Below are 17,840 nucleotides of genomic sequence, written 5' to 3' on the forward strand. Positions count from 1 at the left end.
TAGGGTATCACGATTTTTAGCAGTTTAGGCTATAAATAGGCAAGGTAGGCGTAAAGGTATAAGGCTATAATTTTATCGTGTATGAGTTGTAGCAAATTGTTTACTGCAACCTAGTTTCCACGAGTAACTATTTAATTCAGTTGCCGTATGAACTAAGTTGCCGAGACAAGTGGCAGCACTCATCGAAGAGCAGACGCAGTTCCGTGCACCTCCGGGAATTGATTCATGTCTATGTTACGCCATTAATTGAATTATAAAATGGATTTCGTCGGAGATTTCCGTTGATTCGTCATTTTACGTAATAACACGCACGCTTTTTCTATATAAGTAATTTAAAATATGACTTGCTTTACCAGTAATGAAACATCGTGAACCTGCATGCCTGAGAGTTCCCCATAACGTTCTCAAAGGTATGTGAAGTCCAATCCGCACATAGCCAGCCTGATGGACTATTCATTCACACTCTGAGAGGAGACCCGTGACTTGTAGTGTGCCCTTAATGAACTTATATTTGAAAAAAAACCTACCATTTTAATTCCTCGATGTTACCGATGATATCCCGATCAGTTTCAAAATCCAGATACTACTCATTTCATATACAATGCTGGCATTCAACGTTCTGCCAAGTCATTGTATGCTACGTTAGAATATTCTACTAATATTATTGACGTGCAAGTTTGTTAGAATATTTCGATGTTTGTTACTCTTTCAAGCAAAAACTGAATGTATTTTAATAAAACAGAACTGGGATTATTTTTTTTATATGAGATTTTTGAAATCGAAAACAATTGTTAGTTAGTAAAACTTACTGGGTAATAGGGTGGCAGACAGATACTTTTACTCACAAGATATCAAAAGTCAAATGCAGAATAGCTACAGGTATCCGCTAATCTATATATATATAAATGTTATGTTGGTTTGTGTACGCTTCAAAAACTCAAAAAGTTCTGCACCAATCGATCTGAAATTTTAGCATGATATAATATCCGCATCAAGGATTGTTTTTATCTATTTTTTGCATCAGCCACATATCCACTAGTCTTTTTATCTACGCAGACAGTGGAAAAACAAAAAATATTGTATATCCACAAATATTTTAAATTTAAACTTATATGTAATGTATTCTTTGTTTTGTTTCTCATTTCTCAACCAATCCATAAAAATGTGTCACAGCGAAGCGTGGCAGGGTACAACTAGTCATATATAAAATTAATTAATTTTTGGAGTTATCGTACTCATCCTTAACCTATTAATATCACACTTCTGACAACAAGTTGCCTGAGTCATAGGAAAGAGGGATTTAGAGCATATTTATTTGAATCCTATAATTGTGTATGCAAAATAGGTTTGTTATTACGTCTTTGAAGCTCAATTCATCACAGTTTTTAAAATTCGTGGTGGTTGCAAATGTTGTAGGTACATACGGATTACGTTTGCATAGAGCATTTCTCGCTTCAGTTGATTTACACTGTGGCGTGTCAATAAATCGGGGTGAAAACTTTCACTCGTCTGGGCATTTTAACCGGACATGACTGCGTGACAAGTGTACCAGCTGTCAGTATGTACCTCTACAATTAATTTTTACTTATTCTGCTGCTACCTATTTATCGAAAACATAAAACAGCTAAGTTGTGGTTTTTCTTACAGTAATAATTGACGGATCACGCTGATGGCCTACTGGCAACATGGAACCATGAATGGATTTTCATGTTTGTTACTCTTTCACGCAAAAACTACTGAACCAATCTTACTATATTTTGGAATGGAGATAGATTAAACTCTGAATTAACATAGGCTGTTTTTTATTTTAAAAACCGACATTATGAACCTAATTATAAACCCGAGCTGATATTTGACTGACATTAATTTGGTGACATATTGTTTTGTTTACATTTTGAAAACCCTAATTTTATAAATATACGCATTATTTCACTCACACACGCAAGGACAAGCATTATTTCACTGGGCGCAATTGCTATAATTATTCGTCTTCACTAATGAAAATTAGCCTAATATACTAAAGTATTAAATAGGTATTTCGAATCTCTTGGTTTGATGTAGGCTCCAAAACCCACTTTCCAATGAAAAGACGTGCCCGGGAATGGGAAATAAAAAAAACGGAGGATGTGATATAGAAAAATATAAGCAAAAACGGTTTATAAACGGTGTAAAACGTCGTACCCACGATTGATGTTTTAAACCGGGGCGCAGAATTTGAATGAAAACTTTTGCCCGGTCGGACATTTTAACCGGGCGAGTAATTTATGTAACAAGGGTGCTCTAATGTTATTTAGTCCGGTGACATTAATGTCTGCGGTCGTCGCTCGTAGGTACGTTATATTTAATTATAATATTATTTTTAATCCACGTGAGAATATTACGGGATCATAATATTTTTAAACGCGCTTTTATTTAGCTTCTCTGGTCACAATATTTGTAAACAAATCCAATGAATAGAATTTCATACACACATTTTATTTTCTTTTGTTTTATTCGAAAACCAACAACTTTCTGGCAATATAATAAGTTTTCAAAATTGGTCCTACTTTCTCGTGTAATTAAGAGGGTTTTTTTTTCTCGCACCAGGGTGGCAGGTCAGGCCCTGAGTTTGTGGTTGCCAATGAGTTTTCTGAGATTTCGCTGAATATTAATAAACAATTTGCTAACATTTATAAATGCTTCTACATTATTATCGGCCCACTACAGTGCACGGATTTCGTCTCAGAACAAGAGGTTTAAGGCCGTCGTCCACCACGCTGGACCAGTGGAGATTAGTGGACTTCACATGCCTTTGAAAACATTATGGAGAACTCTGAGGCATGCAGGTTTATAATATATAAGTAATATTTTAATTATTTCGAAGAGTAAAGTACGTGCTGGGATTCGAACTCCTGAAAGTGAAGCCAAAGTCCAAACTACTGGGCTATTAGCGCTTCTTGACGTAGGTAAATTATAAAAGAAACGATGTGTATCAAAATCGTCGGCGAAATTTCCTCGTCCCACTTAATTTATCCTCAGCTTCAACCCGTCAGTAACATACTGCGCAAAATCAATACACTTTATGTAATAACATGTTGCGATTTTCGTACAGTCTTGAATTCAGAAACCCCAACAGTTTTCTGGCGCCTTCACGCCATTGGGATGCTAAGGCGTGAAGGTGCAAGTAACCGCAGTAAACAGACCTGCGTTCGATTCTAAACTGCCTATAAAAATTGGTTTGGAAAAAAAATAGGTTCATCGATGCACAATATCAGGAATCAAAAACATATGTACTATTTCCACACAAAAAAACCGTTGGATTTAAGGTTGGTCTAGTAAAAAATAAATACTTCAACACTAAAATTCAAATATTATTTCACTGTAAAAAGTGTAAACTTTTTTTCGATATATCGCAATAAGATTTTTTTAAGTAAATATAGGTATTCGCCAACATTATTAAACTTTATCTCTCTCGTAATTATCATTTCAATGTTGTTTTTTTTTAAATTCTACTAATTGAAATGAGTTTTGGCCAAGTCAACCAACGGTAAAAATTTATTAAAAAAGTTAATGATAGCTTAACATTATATTCATATTTATATATATCGTAAACATCTATTCTAACATTACGTGAATAAATTACTTTTGTATGTTCATGTAAGTTTAATTTTATATCTAGTTTGTGCACCATCCACTTTTCACCTTTTATCGGCTTCGCACGCTCAGGCTGCCTCACTTTTTGGTATTAAGGCTGCCTTTGCCCTAGGACGAAGCAAAATTGTATTTCCTTGTGAGGTTTCTTTGTTTTTTGTTACAATAAAGATTATCCATCTATCTACCTAAAAATACAAATGAAATTAAGAAAAAAAAATCGCAACATCGATATTTGAACACACAATGTGTTCAAATTTCGATGTTACGTCGAATGATGTCAAAATCGACAGCTTGATATCTGAATAGTTACATGCAAAACCGTCAGGAACGCGGCGCCCAGCCTGGCAGTGGGATCGATAGTTAAATGTAAACTATGGATAAGCCGGCTTAGCCTCAATAATCTTTGCAGGTATAACGCTAGCACGCACTCGATAATGTTTCTATTACAGATAATAATAATCATGGAAGAATTAATACTGCCAATATTTTCTATGATAAAAATGCAAGTATGATAAAGATACAATGACCGAGAGCTGATGTCTACCATTATGCGCCATTATGCGTAGCTTTAATTAGCAAGAGGAGACCAGTTTTCCTTCCCAATACTTGTACTAGGAGGTAAAGAGATTATTAAATCAAATGCACTTTATTGCACACCAAACACAAAGCAATAAAAAACCAATTGAAAGAAAGAAAGAAAAGGTTCAATAGGTGGCCTTATCGCTTTTAAGCGATCTCTACCAGGTAACCTACCAAGATGTTAAGAAGAAGGGTTAGGGTATACACAAATAATATTATATGATATAGCTGCTACACCTTGCATAGGTTACAAAGGTCAGATTTTCAATTGCAAGAACGGTTCCCTGGTTTTTTTTTCAGAGATTAAAAGTATGCCATCTTCGTATCAAGGACGCCAGAGATCACTGCGCCAAATTTCAATAAGATCGGTGCAGGAGTGGAGCAGAACTAACCAACCAACGAACAAAACACAAAACGAAATATTTCAAACTTAAAATATTAACAAGATCTATCTCTATAGACACAAGTTGTTCTTGTGCACTTCCTTATCATTTTCATGTTAATTTTAATCATCATCATTGCCATCATCAACAGCCTGGCTATAACAGTCAACGCTGGACTAATGGCCTCTCCCAACTGGGGGATTTGCCCATAATCACCACGCTACATACGTAACACGTGGCACCAACCCCCGTGTTACGTACGTAGCGTGGTGATTATGGTCGCAGTAGATGGTACCAGTAGAACAGTGGTCGCTGCTGCCCACTCCCCGTTATATTTCCTTAGTCGTCTCGTACGACACCTGCGGGAAGAAGAGGAGTGGTGAGAACTGTGTTCTGATCTGCCGTTACCACACGGTAAATTTTAATAATTGGTAATTAATAAATAAATAAGGCCACCCAGTGCTTTTTATGTTTTGTGTAGTGTTAATCTTAATATTTACAAAAATGGTGAGAGCAAAAATATGCCCTGCCAAATTTAAAGGGAAAGGGCCTTCCAATGCAACTTACAGCGGCATAATGGAAGAGGTGAGAGAATTTAAACCCCTAATGGACAACCTTTTAACACATTAACACGTTTAAAAACCTAAAGTGGTGATGGCGGGAAAAGTGCGACATTAATTTGAAAACAGCCGAAAAACCCTTCGCTAAAGGCTATGCGAATTTGATACGAAATCTGTTAGGCCATATCTAGTTTTATATGCGAGTCTAAAATAAAGCTGTTTTTTACCATACTGTTTTTTTCCTTTATTGAATATAGTTTTTTAATTTTTCTTTTTTTCACAATTCCGAGCTTTTAGAATCGAAAAGGACGTGACTGGGCCAACAAGATTGTATGTTGAATAGATTTTATATTGAAGATTAATGTTTTTTTTATCTAGGGAAAATAAATAACTATATTTTAAATTGTTAAAGTTCTATTTTCTCTAAAGGTTAATTTTCTGGTAGAGATTTTTGTACGACTTCGGTCGTACAAAAGGTGCGGTCCTCGGATCTATTACCATGGTTAAGTATAGGTTTTGGGGGAGGGGTACGCCTCCGGTTTAACTCTAGAAGAAGACGTAAACTCCTTCCGTGCGTCGTGTATTTTTATTTTCTCTTTAACGCCACCAAATGCTGAAATTAGCAAGGTTTATCTACCTTTGATTGTCTTGGTAATAAAATTACCATTGGTTGACTAATCCTTCTTTTACGCAGCATCGGTTAAATTCTTAAAATGTGTAGTGGCACAGTACAGGTACACTCTGGCAGAACTGCAAGAAGAAAATAAAATCGAGCTCAAACCGGTTTGAGTTCTTGCTGACCAACTGCATTAGACTATTTTATGGTTACATTCGAAATTGCCTAGTGGGCAACTAGCCTAAGTATTAATAGCATAAGTGGCCCTTATTATGAAATGCATACCCCGGAAACGTTTCCGACTATATACTATAATGTCAGAGTAAAATTGACCTACACATCCTTGTATCACACTCTGCTACTTTATTGTAGTTAGCAAATCTTCGATTAGAAATTCAAACTAGAGCCAAATCAACTCGAAACACTAACCCATAACAAAAAAACATGAGTGTCTGTGTATCTCTACGGCATCATAGCACCCAAATGCATGTACCGATTTAAATGTGTGAAAATCTGACGTGAATAAAATAGATATAATTTATGAAAGTTCGCTCAGGCCTTTCACATGTTCTATAAATGAGAAATTTAAAGTACTGTTACTTCGGTGGTATTTCCAAGACATGCCTAACTTGACCTGATGCAGGATCAAGTTATCTTCGGGATACCTAATCCCTCCACAGTCAAAAAGTTACAATAAATAAAGCATAATTGTATTTTGTTAGTATGATCTTAAAAGCATTGAAATCCCAGGGCCTATAAAGCACAGGTCCGCGGTTATTTATTTTTTTAATTGTTTGTTTATGTACTAGAAGTGTTTCGGTACTAGAAGCCATCAACGTTTGCGAGATGTGCGTTTCGTACTAAGGCCACTGGGCGTTACGAAATGCATGCGGAGTGCAAAGTCGTGTAACGATGATTTTTTAAAGAGCGACCGGCACTGCTCCCAGCTTTCGTTTTATTGATTAATGCTACTAAATACATAAATTTATAATTGTAGAAAGAGATTTTTACTTAATAAGGAAGGTGACAGACAAAAGTAGTTCTTCTGGTCAATAAACTTTTGTGTTAAACTAATGTGAATGATGCACAATGCACCATGTCGTCTCGCGAATAACACATAAACAAGTAAAAGTTTTACATAAGCTTACGTGTACTATTTAATAGCAAGCAATTATTCTTTTAATTTAATTTTATATATTTTGCATAATATTTGTAAATTTTAAAATACCACGTTCACTTAGGAATTCAGAAGTTGTACTTTGTAGAGTTTTGGTAGGTCTGGTTTCAAGGCAGGGTCAGACGGACAACTTGCGATTCCACACAAGTAAACAATCCAAATGCCCTGGCCGGACGGCATGACTCTGTAAGATAACGTTTACATGAATGCAAATAAATAAATACAAAATAAAATTATAAGACCTCAATTAAAATCGTCTTACCTCATTTCAAAGATACAACGAGAAATAAAGAAGGTGGAAGAGGCCTATGCGTCAGAAGACGCTCTGATAAATGAAGCTTAACATTTTTTTATTCATTGTATATACGTTAGTTATCTGTAGTAAAGGCCATAATTATAATCACAAACGTCGTTGTTTTTCTTAATTTGAAACCTATATAATTTGCAGTCTTTAGTAATTTGAATTTAATAGTAATTTTAGAGTTCACGTGCACATAAAGAAACCTCGGTAAAGTTATTTATTATGTATCGCTAATAATAAGTTAATGTTTTATATTAAAACTCATCGTCATCATCACATCAACACATTACCGGGCCTACTACAGGCAAGGGACAATGAGAAGGGGTTTAGGCCGTAGTCCACCACGCTAGCCCAGTATGGATTGGTGGACTCCAAACTCCTTTGAGAACATTATGGAGGTCTCTCAGGCAAGCAGGTTTCTTCACGATGTTTACCTTCACCGTATGAACAAATAACTAAGAAAAGTTAGATTTGCGTGCTGGAATTCGAACTCGGGCCTCCGAAGGTGAAGCTAAAATCCTAACCACTGGGCTACCACCGACTTAAAGCACCTATTTCATACAATTTAATTAATAGAAATATAAACGTCTACACTATTTTGCTTAACTCAGTCCAACTATAAAACGTCCTTTATGCAGAGTTGAAAGGAGTTGAAGCTCTATAAGTCTATGGAATTTAGCCTTTAGAATAGTTTTCGTTGTTGATCGTCAACTAAAGAGCTTTCTTTAGGCAGAGGCGAGTTTTAATAGGGCCGTACATTGCTTTACTTGGCGATATAACGATCCCTGCGCAGCAATTATCGCGCTAATTAAATTTACGCTCTATGACTAATTTATTCGATAAAAAATTTAGCTTTCGACTGGACCCGCCGTGCTAAAATGCCGCATTTTTCTACTTTTTTTTTATTTAATGTCTACAAATAAAATGTACATTATCCTCAGCCTATTATTTTTAATAAAAATAACAGGCTAGTTATAAATAACAGTTGCTAATATTTATTAATTACGCTTATAGATAGGTATTAGGTACCATCATCATCATCATATCAACCCATCATATACCCCATTACCGGCCCACTACAGCGGACGAGTCTCCCTCCACAATGAGAAGGGGTAAAGGCCGTAGTCCACTACGCTGGACCAGTGCTGATTGTTGGACTCCACACACCTTTGAGAACAATATGTAGATTCTCGCAGGCAACACGTTGTTTTCTTCACCGTTGAAACAAGTGATTTTTTTAATTTTAAAAACTAAAATATTTAGGTATGAATTAGCTTAATTAGCTAAGATACTAACTTCTCAATATTTTTCGCTCCTCGTTGCAACACTCTTTCAATCAGTTCTTATTGTGGTAGAGCTATTTGTGATAGAGCTCGTCCGGGGAAGTACAACCGCAAATGTTATTTGCGGTTGTACTGTAACTGCTGCACATTGTAGAACGTGTTCTTAGCATGCCCTGCGAAGTCGAAGCGAAATATAATAGAAAAGGCTGTTAAAAGCACACGCATACTTATTACTATAATAAGAATAAAAATTAAGACTCGTATTACAAATTTGCGGTTCGACCACTACACCGCTCTTGATGCAAATTGGCACATACTGGTAACTTGAATTCCGGAAATGGAAAGTATCCTATAACTTTTTATCCCGAGAAGAGTAGGTACTTAAGTCTTTGTTACCTACGCACTATACAATTTTGCATAGAGATAGGTTGCGTATTGAATTCTAGTAGATTCTTTTCTTGCAAGTCGACTTATTTGAATATTAGTAAACATTCAATCAATAAAATAAAATAAATAGCAATCTATTATATATATATATATATATACTTAAAAATTAAATTGATTGCTTAATTAATTTAATACAGCAAATGCTTTGTTATTTCTACACTTCCGTACGTATATGAACCCTAAGTTTATATAACCGTCATTGGATAAAAACAAATCAAGATATCGTTGCGTTCACATACCATTGAACTCGAACGTGAACTTCTGGATTAAGTCTTAGTTTTGTGCTACCGTTTGTAGACGAATGATTGATTAAAAACATTAATAATTAAAACATACACATCTATAAATCCGGTACTAAAAAATATAGTCTCTTACTATTAATAGGGATCTTAGGGGCTACCGATAGAAGTGAAAACTAAATCTATGTACATATATAAACAGTATACATATAGCTCATGGGAAGCGTGTGATGACGACGACGCGAGTCCATGATTTTTGTTTACCCAAAAAATGCACACGCAATATTAAATATAGCAATATTCTCTGGTCAGTGGTAAATACTGCAGCACAATCAACATGCACTTTAGGAGATTCACAGCTACATCTATAACAATAACCGCCACAAAATAACTCATAACGTAATTTTAATTGGATAAAATCATTTTAGGCGTCAGGTGAGCCAATGTGGCAATGATGACGCCACGGTACGCGCTGATCCTAATTGGCGTCGGTGTTCGACGGCGTCGGCCCGTGGCCCCGCACGGACCGATTACCAGAGACCTTATTTGTTAGCTGGTGCGTTCCTGACTATTCGGCGAATATATAAAAAAATTACGATTCGACAAACTTACTCAGGTTAAGGGCAGGTAATTGACCAAAATTCAAGCCACATGTTTTATTTCTATTCAACTCTCCTTTAAGAGAAATGAGGCGTGTCAAGCAGTGATATTCGGCCGAATTGTTTCTGACTATGCGACGAAAAATTACGATCTTGCGGGATATTTACGCAATGTATTTATGCCACATATTTTATTTAAATTATTCTCTTCTATGGAAAAGAGGAGCTAGGTGTTCAGCAATGGGACTTAATTAAGCTGTGGCTATGGTCTATTTTTGGATAGTGCGTTTTTAAATTTAATTACTTAGTACCTCCTCATGTTTTATTTTAATTCTAATCCGTCGCGCCTATTAGAACGGAACCAGCAGTTTGACGTAATTTTTTTTTTTCATCATGCGATCAGCTGAAGCAGCTATAAGCAGATTTCCTCCGAGTGTTTTGTGACATGTGAGGCCGGCCCTCCATCAATGGCTCTGCCTCTTATTTACAATATGCATGTGTTAGTAAAATCCCAAATGGAAGCACGTTTAAGCCTTCTAATCTCCACTGCGAGAAGTAGCCAGTTGGTTACTGTGTGTTAATTCGCTCTTTATAGCTCTTTGCTCCGTGCCCAATTTCTTCCTTTATTGTTGTTATATTGAGATGCTGGTGTAGTTCTGTTATCTTAGTGAAACATGGTGCATTTGATATGGTTTGATGTAAATGATAATTTTCATTATATCAATAATGCTACAATCCGTCCAGTTCGACAGTCCGAAGGAGTTCATAAATAACAAAGAGTTAGACTAACCATAATCACCAAAACTGATTTTATGATAGGAACTCTAATTGCCAATAAAACTCATTCATTGCGAAGTTGGAGTGGCAATGAACCGGGCATATACTTGAAGCTCGGAAGTCCGATAGACGTTGGAATCACAACGTGCTGGAATAGCGACTCCGCAATGGAAAAGGCAGCAAATAGACCCCCTGCTATGTAGATGATATCAAAAGCAGAATACAATATATAAAGCCCTACAAAAGAATCCATCTATCCAAGATACTAGAAGATACCCTAGAAAGTTTAAGAAAGACCATTGTATGCAAATGAAATACACAGTAGTTTAATTCGTAATACTTATTTTAGTATTTATTTTTTATTTTTTGACCAGAGATAATAATGATAATGCTATTTGCACTTATGATTGATTATTGTAATGGCACCAGACATAATTTGAAACTCTTACTATTTTTTCGATGAATGTTGTTACAATTAATTGCTGGTGTGTCTTCTGAATAAATAAATAAATAAGATCGTCCAGCAGTACATTTACGACGAGGATAATTAAAGAACATAGTGGAAAACAACTCCTTCTCTTTTGCTTTTTGCCATTTAAAATAATTGATATCGTAATAATACACGTTATTTTACATTACGGTCTTGATCCTAATTTGATTTCGGTTAATACCATTGATTATATTATCAAAGTATGTCTCAATCTGCATTAATCTTTATCACTTATGCAATTGTTGATATGTTCTGTGTCTACTGGTAGGATACTTCGGGCTTCTTTTTTGACTATGTGCTGCAGTCACCGAATAACTTTGTGTGTATAATTGTTATAACCTTAGTAAAGTTTTCATTCGGTTAGTATCATTTCTCTTATTTAAATACTGTTTCTTAGATTATATAATGTATCCTACTTATTGTTCTGTCTGCTAATAAGATATAATGGCATGAATACAATTAACATGTCAGTAATAAGGATAGAAAATTAAAAGAGTGTTTGTATTTCAGCTATGCTTTAGAACCCTGAAGACTGAAGACCCATAAATGCGCTCGAGATGGACACTAATAATTTTGAACTAATGCATACATCCCTATCCCTTCCCTACTAATATTATAAATGTCAATGTAAGTTTGTTTGTTGCGTTTTCACGCAAAAACTACTTAACCGATCCTCATGGAACTTTGCACACATATTCTTGGAAGTGTTAGAAGTAATATAGGATACTTTTTATCCCGAAATTAAGCTCGGTTCGTTTGGGAGAGGGGATGAGTGTTTGACGATTTTACACCATAACTCCGACAAATTATAACCGATTTAAATAATTATTTTTGTACTGTAGAAGTCATGTACCTTGTGTTTAATTTGGCCCTAACTGTGGTTAGAGATAGAGGACAGAACTCTTCAGCGGACAGCAGCAAACCCCTCATTTAAGGCTTAGCAATACTACATACTTTATTTTTTTTTAGATCTACAACTAAATTTAATGCCACATCAAAAAACAAAATCAGACGAAGTCACGGGCAACAGCTAGTTTTATATAAATTAGTATTAGTAGAGCTTTTTGTAACAGTGTTATCCATGTTTATTTGTGCCACTAAGCAGCATTGTTGCAATGCTGTGTTCTGGTCTGAAAGGTTGCCTTTACTCAAAAGGAAAATAAATTAAAAACTAAACCATATCTATTATCTATACTTATTCCTTAACAGCTAACGTTAATGCAATGCTGACTGTACAAAATATGTCGAGCAGAAAGGCATGTACTCGATTGTGTCGAATCTGATTCGAATACCATCAACTCGATATCTTCTAGTGGCGAGAACATTAATCGAATTTCAGTCTTCGGGTAACACGGAGTATGCATTCGCATTACCTAGTGCAGCGCTCGAGGTTCTCTCGACAGTCGCACGGAATACTCGAACCTGATATCAACTCGAGATAACAACTGTAGGATGTGTGGATCAACGCAATGCTATATGTTCGGCACATGGATAGAGCACTTCAGTGGAAACTATCGGTAACGTTTCGTGGTTAAAATTGAAGAGTTTCTAGTTTAGAGACAATTTCGATGTTGTCTACGACTTCAAGTAATGATGTCGCGACATAGTGTTGCTCTCGAAAACTGAATTGTAGGGCAAGAGCGTGTTTACTTTTTCATTTATGTACATATAGGTCGTCGCTTAAATAATTTGCGCAGTCTTACCGAAAAGTTTGCGTCAGCTACTTCATAGACTCGGCAAAGCTTCGTGGTTAAAATTGAAGAGTTTCGAGTTTAGAGATAGTTTAGTTGTTGTCTATGACTTCAAGTCATGATGTCACAACGTAGTGTTGCTCTTGAAAACTAAATTGTAGGGCAAGATCGTGTTTCCTACTATTTATGTACATATGGATCGTCGCTTAAGTAGTTTACGCAGTCTTACCGAAAAAATTGCGTCAGCTACTTCAAAGACTCGGCGAAGCAAGTTGTGTGTAAAGTTGATGGTAAATTGATAATGATCGCCTGTAAACAGTGCAACACTTTACAGGGCGTGCAAGGAATACGTCATGCATGGTGCCACCCTGTGTCCATATCCTTGAGGCTTATCTCAGTGTTAAGTCTCATGTGCCAATAATTACACCGACAAACACGCCCTTCAGACTGGAACAGCACTACAGCAATACTGCTTTGCGGCAGAAATAAACATGGCGGTAGTACTATTCGGACGAGCTCTTTTACAAAAACCTCTTCTTATTGAGAGGTGTTAATTTAACCTTCAATGTTTCCCTTTTCTTACAAGTATAGTAGGTATACTCTGAAGTACACATGTACTGCACATTATGTACAGTCGATATAAATTCAACAGCAACACAAATGTTAAAATTAGCATCTTGTCAAAATCAAACACCAATTTAGTCAGAGCCGCGCTCAAATCCTCCGAGCCCTGGTAATTGATTAATGCCCAAATATTCGGGAGGTCAGGTTTACAAAGACAAGAGCGAGGATCGAGTTCTAAATGGTTGTTTGACTGACACACCCCTGTGTGAATAATGCGGGGCTGACGTTGTTTATGAAGCGCATCAGGGAACATGCAGCTACTTACGAATACGCAATTCACAGTATCGTCATTAGGTATTTTCAACGCAACGCGATAGGCCTATCTCATCAACGAACTAATTTCAACGTTGATCCAAAAAATATCATCATATATTCAAATAATATTATTTACCTAATTTACATGGCTGACTCTTTTGTGTCACTAATAAAGTTTATTATTATTTATGTAAGAACTTACCTATTCACGATTAAAAGTTACACGCTTTCTTAATTCCTATCGTTCTTCAATATAAAGTATGTTTAATTTAGTACAAAAATGTTTTATTCATGCAAACCTTATCTCAAGCGCTTATGAAGCGTTCATACATATAATATAATGTGTTACCACTAATGTTATATGTATATAAAAATTACAATAAATGCTCAAATTTTCTTCCCCCTATTAGAATGCAAAGTTTTAGAATTAGTTTCTAAGTTTCAAACCAATAAAATTGCTTGTTTTAGTGATTTTTATTTTAATGTAAAATAGTTAGAATGTTCACACTTTTTAATTTTTTTATTATTTTGAAAATTAAGCACCTCCCTTCGATTTTTGGCTGCATCTTTGTAACAACAATGAGCAGATGCAAGTTTTATACCAATTTGCAATCCTTGGTAAGTGTACAAGTTTTAAAAATAATTAATGGTACACTTCGGTGTCTTACTTTTTTTTACAAGAGATTGTTTTTAATGTGGGTTGTCTGAATGAAAGAAAATTAATTACTAGATTCGAACTTTTTTTCCGTAACAGATTATTTACAAAAATGGTTTTCACAGTACATTGGTAAACAAATCAGCAATATTTAACAGAAATCAGATCTATAAAATGTTATTTATTACAGTTACTGCGTTAAAAAAAACTGATTTAGAGTAGACAAAATTTTGAAACTAAAAAAAACTGAAAAACTGGGTCAACCTACGGTTTTTTTTTAAAACTGATCAAATAGGTTTTAGATAATTGGTTGATGTATCTTCCGCATAAGTTTGATCCATTATTTATGGGACACGCTGTATATTTTCAATACTGCCCGGTGATGGTGACAACTACTTACGTCAACTTAAACCTGCTAGGCTAGCTAGGATGGTTTCAAACGCGCCTTATCTAAGAAAAGCGCCCACAAAAAACTTAGCTGGTTATTTCGGTATCACACAGTAAATTAAAAATTAGCTATGAAATTTATACCTTTATTATCGCTTATGTAATCCTTAGATAACAGCTTTTTAGTTTATTATGAAATCCATAATATCCTATATTTTCCATATCTAACAAACTTTCCACTAGTCTATCTATTACAATTGGTTGTTAGTTTTAATTTTTATTTCACTACATATTTTAGAGTTTTTTTTAACTTTAGGTTTTCTTTGACTATTATTATCACAGACCTACTTAATGCTTTTTAGGTTGATCAGCAAGGACGATCTCACGGCCCTTGAGGTATTACCTAAACGGAGTCCAATTACTTATCTAGATCTCTTATCTTATAACTATTGATTATATTATTATTGATTACAAGCAATGCCTATTATTGACAGGCGTATCACGTGTACAGAATCCTTCCAATAATTGCATTATGCGTGTAGATAAATCAGTTTCAAATAGGGCCTCTACTCTCCAGTGAGTGCACCCGCTTGTCCCAGCAACTTAGTTCAACTGAATTAAATAGTTCCCTCTGAAACTGGGTTGTCGTAAACAATTTGCTCCATATTATTATATCTATATAGTATACTAGCTGTTGCCCGCGACTTCGTCTGCGTTTGATTTTGTTTTTTGATGTGGTTCAATTTAGTTGTAGTTCTAAAAAAAATTAAAGTATTCAGGATCGCTGAGCCTTTGATGAGGGGTTTGCTGCTGTCCACTGAGGAGTTCTGTCCTTTATCTCCAACCACATTCATCAGATCTACACAAAGTTTGGGCAAAATTAAACACATATTATAACCTCTATAGTTACACAAACAATTATTTATATCGGTAACACATTCATATACACACACATACTACACAAAGTTTGGACAAAATTAAACACATATTATAAACTCTATAGTACAAAAATAATTATTTAAATCGGTTATAATTTGTCGAAGTTATGGTGTAAAATCGTCAAACACTTTCATCCCCTCTCCCAAAGGAATAAAGCTTAATTTCGGGATAAAACGTATCCCATATTACTTCTAACACTTCCAAGAATATTTGTACCAAGTTTCATGAGGATCGGTTAAGTTTTTTTTGCGTAAAAGCGTAACAAACAAACTTACATTGACATTTAAAATATTAGTAGGAATAGGGATATACGTTACTTCGATATTTAAAAGTTTGCTATTTATATTGTTTATCCCTCCTATCCCGCTAAAATCTCATTGGACTGGCATAAAACCAGCGGTTTTTTTTACTATGCTACTCCATATATCCGACGAGCCGACGAGTAAAAGCCCATTTTTATGAGTTTAATGAGAATGAGGGACAGGCCTTCAACTACTTAAATTCACGAATATCTTCGGAGATAGAGACCGGTAGGTACTCTTAGTTATACCTACCTTTGATTTTAACGCTTCTTAATTAAAGTCAATCGGAAATTTGTGGAAATGGCCAACCATCTACTGTATCATTTTAGAGTAAAATGAAATTTATAATCGTTTTTTATTTCTTACACACCGTTTTTTTCAGTTGGAAGCATGGAAATCAGTAAATATAATAAAATCGTAGACTAGCCATGGATGGATGTACATTAAAGATGTTTGTCAAAAGATAGCTGGGATACGTTAGAAATAAGCAATACAACGTAAAAAGGCAATTTTAGAAGTTTCTGTCTGCTGGTTTGTGCGCGCGTCACACAAAAACTTCTGAACGTATTTGGGTGAAATTTGAAACATTTATAACTGATACTTTGATTGAAATAAAATATAGGTATTCTTCATCCCGAAAAACAAAAGGGTCCGTAAACTATATGATGGATGAAACTGAACTGAAAGTTTTGTCGATTTTACCCCATAACTCCGCCATTAAGCGATTTTTCTTTCACTGGACAAGTTTTCATTATCATAGTTAGATTACGTGAAAATCTTTTAAATATTGTTGGAGATATAGAACTAAACCCCTCAGCGATCGGAAAGCCATGCTTGCAAACATTAACAGCCCGCTAAGGACCAGGTTACAAAAAGTAGCTCACCCATCCATTTACTGGCTGAAGTCATCTTTGCTTGCCTAGGGCGCTTATAGAACATTTAATGCTCCTACTGCCATTGTCAATGTTTATGTGATTGAAGCTCGGATATTTTTTTATGCCCGCATACCTTAGTCTATATTTCCTATAATCTATACTAATGTTAAAAAGAGGAAAGATTATTTTGTACCGTATTCATATTGTTTAACAGCCGTTTGGCGCAGTCCGGTGGTCCTGCTCTCTGAGTCAAAGGCTGAGGGTTCGATTCCGAATACTGGAAAATATTTGTGTGTTGAACAAGAATAATTTTCAGAGTCTGGATGTGTATATGTATAATTATTATACTATTCATAATTATTCTAGAGCTATCTCAGTACCTATAACACAAATCACAAGCTACGATTGCATTGGGGCTAGATGACGATGTATGTATTGTCGTAATATATTTTGTATGTATTGTCGTAATGTACTTATTGCGTAAAGAAAACATGTTCAATAAAGTAAGTTTTCACGTTCATTCTACACGGCAAGTAAGAAATGTTTTAAACGACTTTCAAAAATAGTTTTGTGACACTTCGTATGATGTGAATCCGTACGTCCCTACTATTAACATTAACTATTAACATTCCTGCATACAACAGCGTGAGTAACATAACAAAAACAAGTTTAATAATAACGAAAGAAGGAAGAAATAAAAATTAAGAAAAGAAATCCGAAGTAATAAAAATCATAAATACCTCTACCGATCATAAAACTTCACCTTGTACGAATTCGATGACCTGTTACTATACCAAATAGATATAATCTTCTATAATCTTTAGTAATTCTAGATTTTTAAAAGGAGATTAAAGAACACAGCAAAAGGTGTTACTGTCAACATGAAGAAATTGCCTAACGCTCTATGTTTATAGGTATGTACGAATGTGTATATCAAACATCTAAATTTTAAAGAACTATGATATAACAAAAGATACGTTTATCTTAACTAGCATCAATTTTGCAGATAAAGTTATTATTGATAAATA

The sequence above is a fragment of the Pararge aegeria genome, chromosome 18 (assembly GCF_905163445.1).
Source record: "Pararge aegeria chromosome 18, ilParAegt1.1, whole genome shotgun sequence".
NCBI lineage: Eukaryota > Metazoa > Arthropoda > Insecta > Lepidoptera > Nymphalidae > Pararge > Pararge aegeria.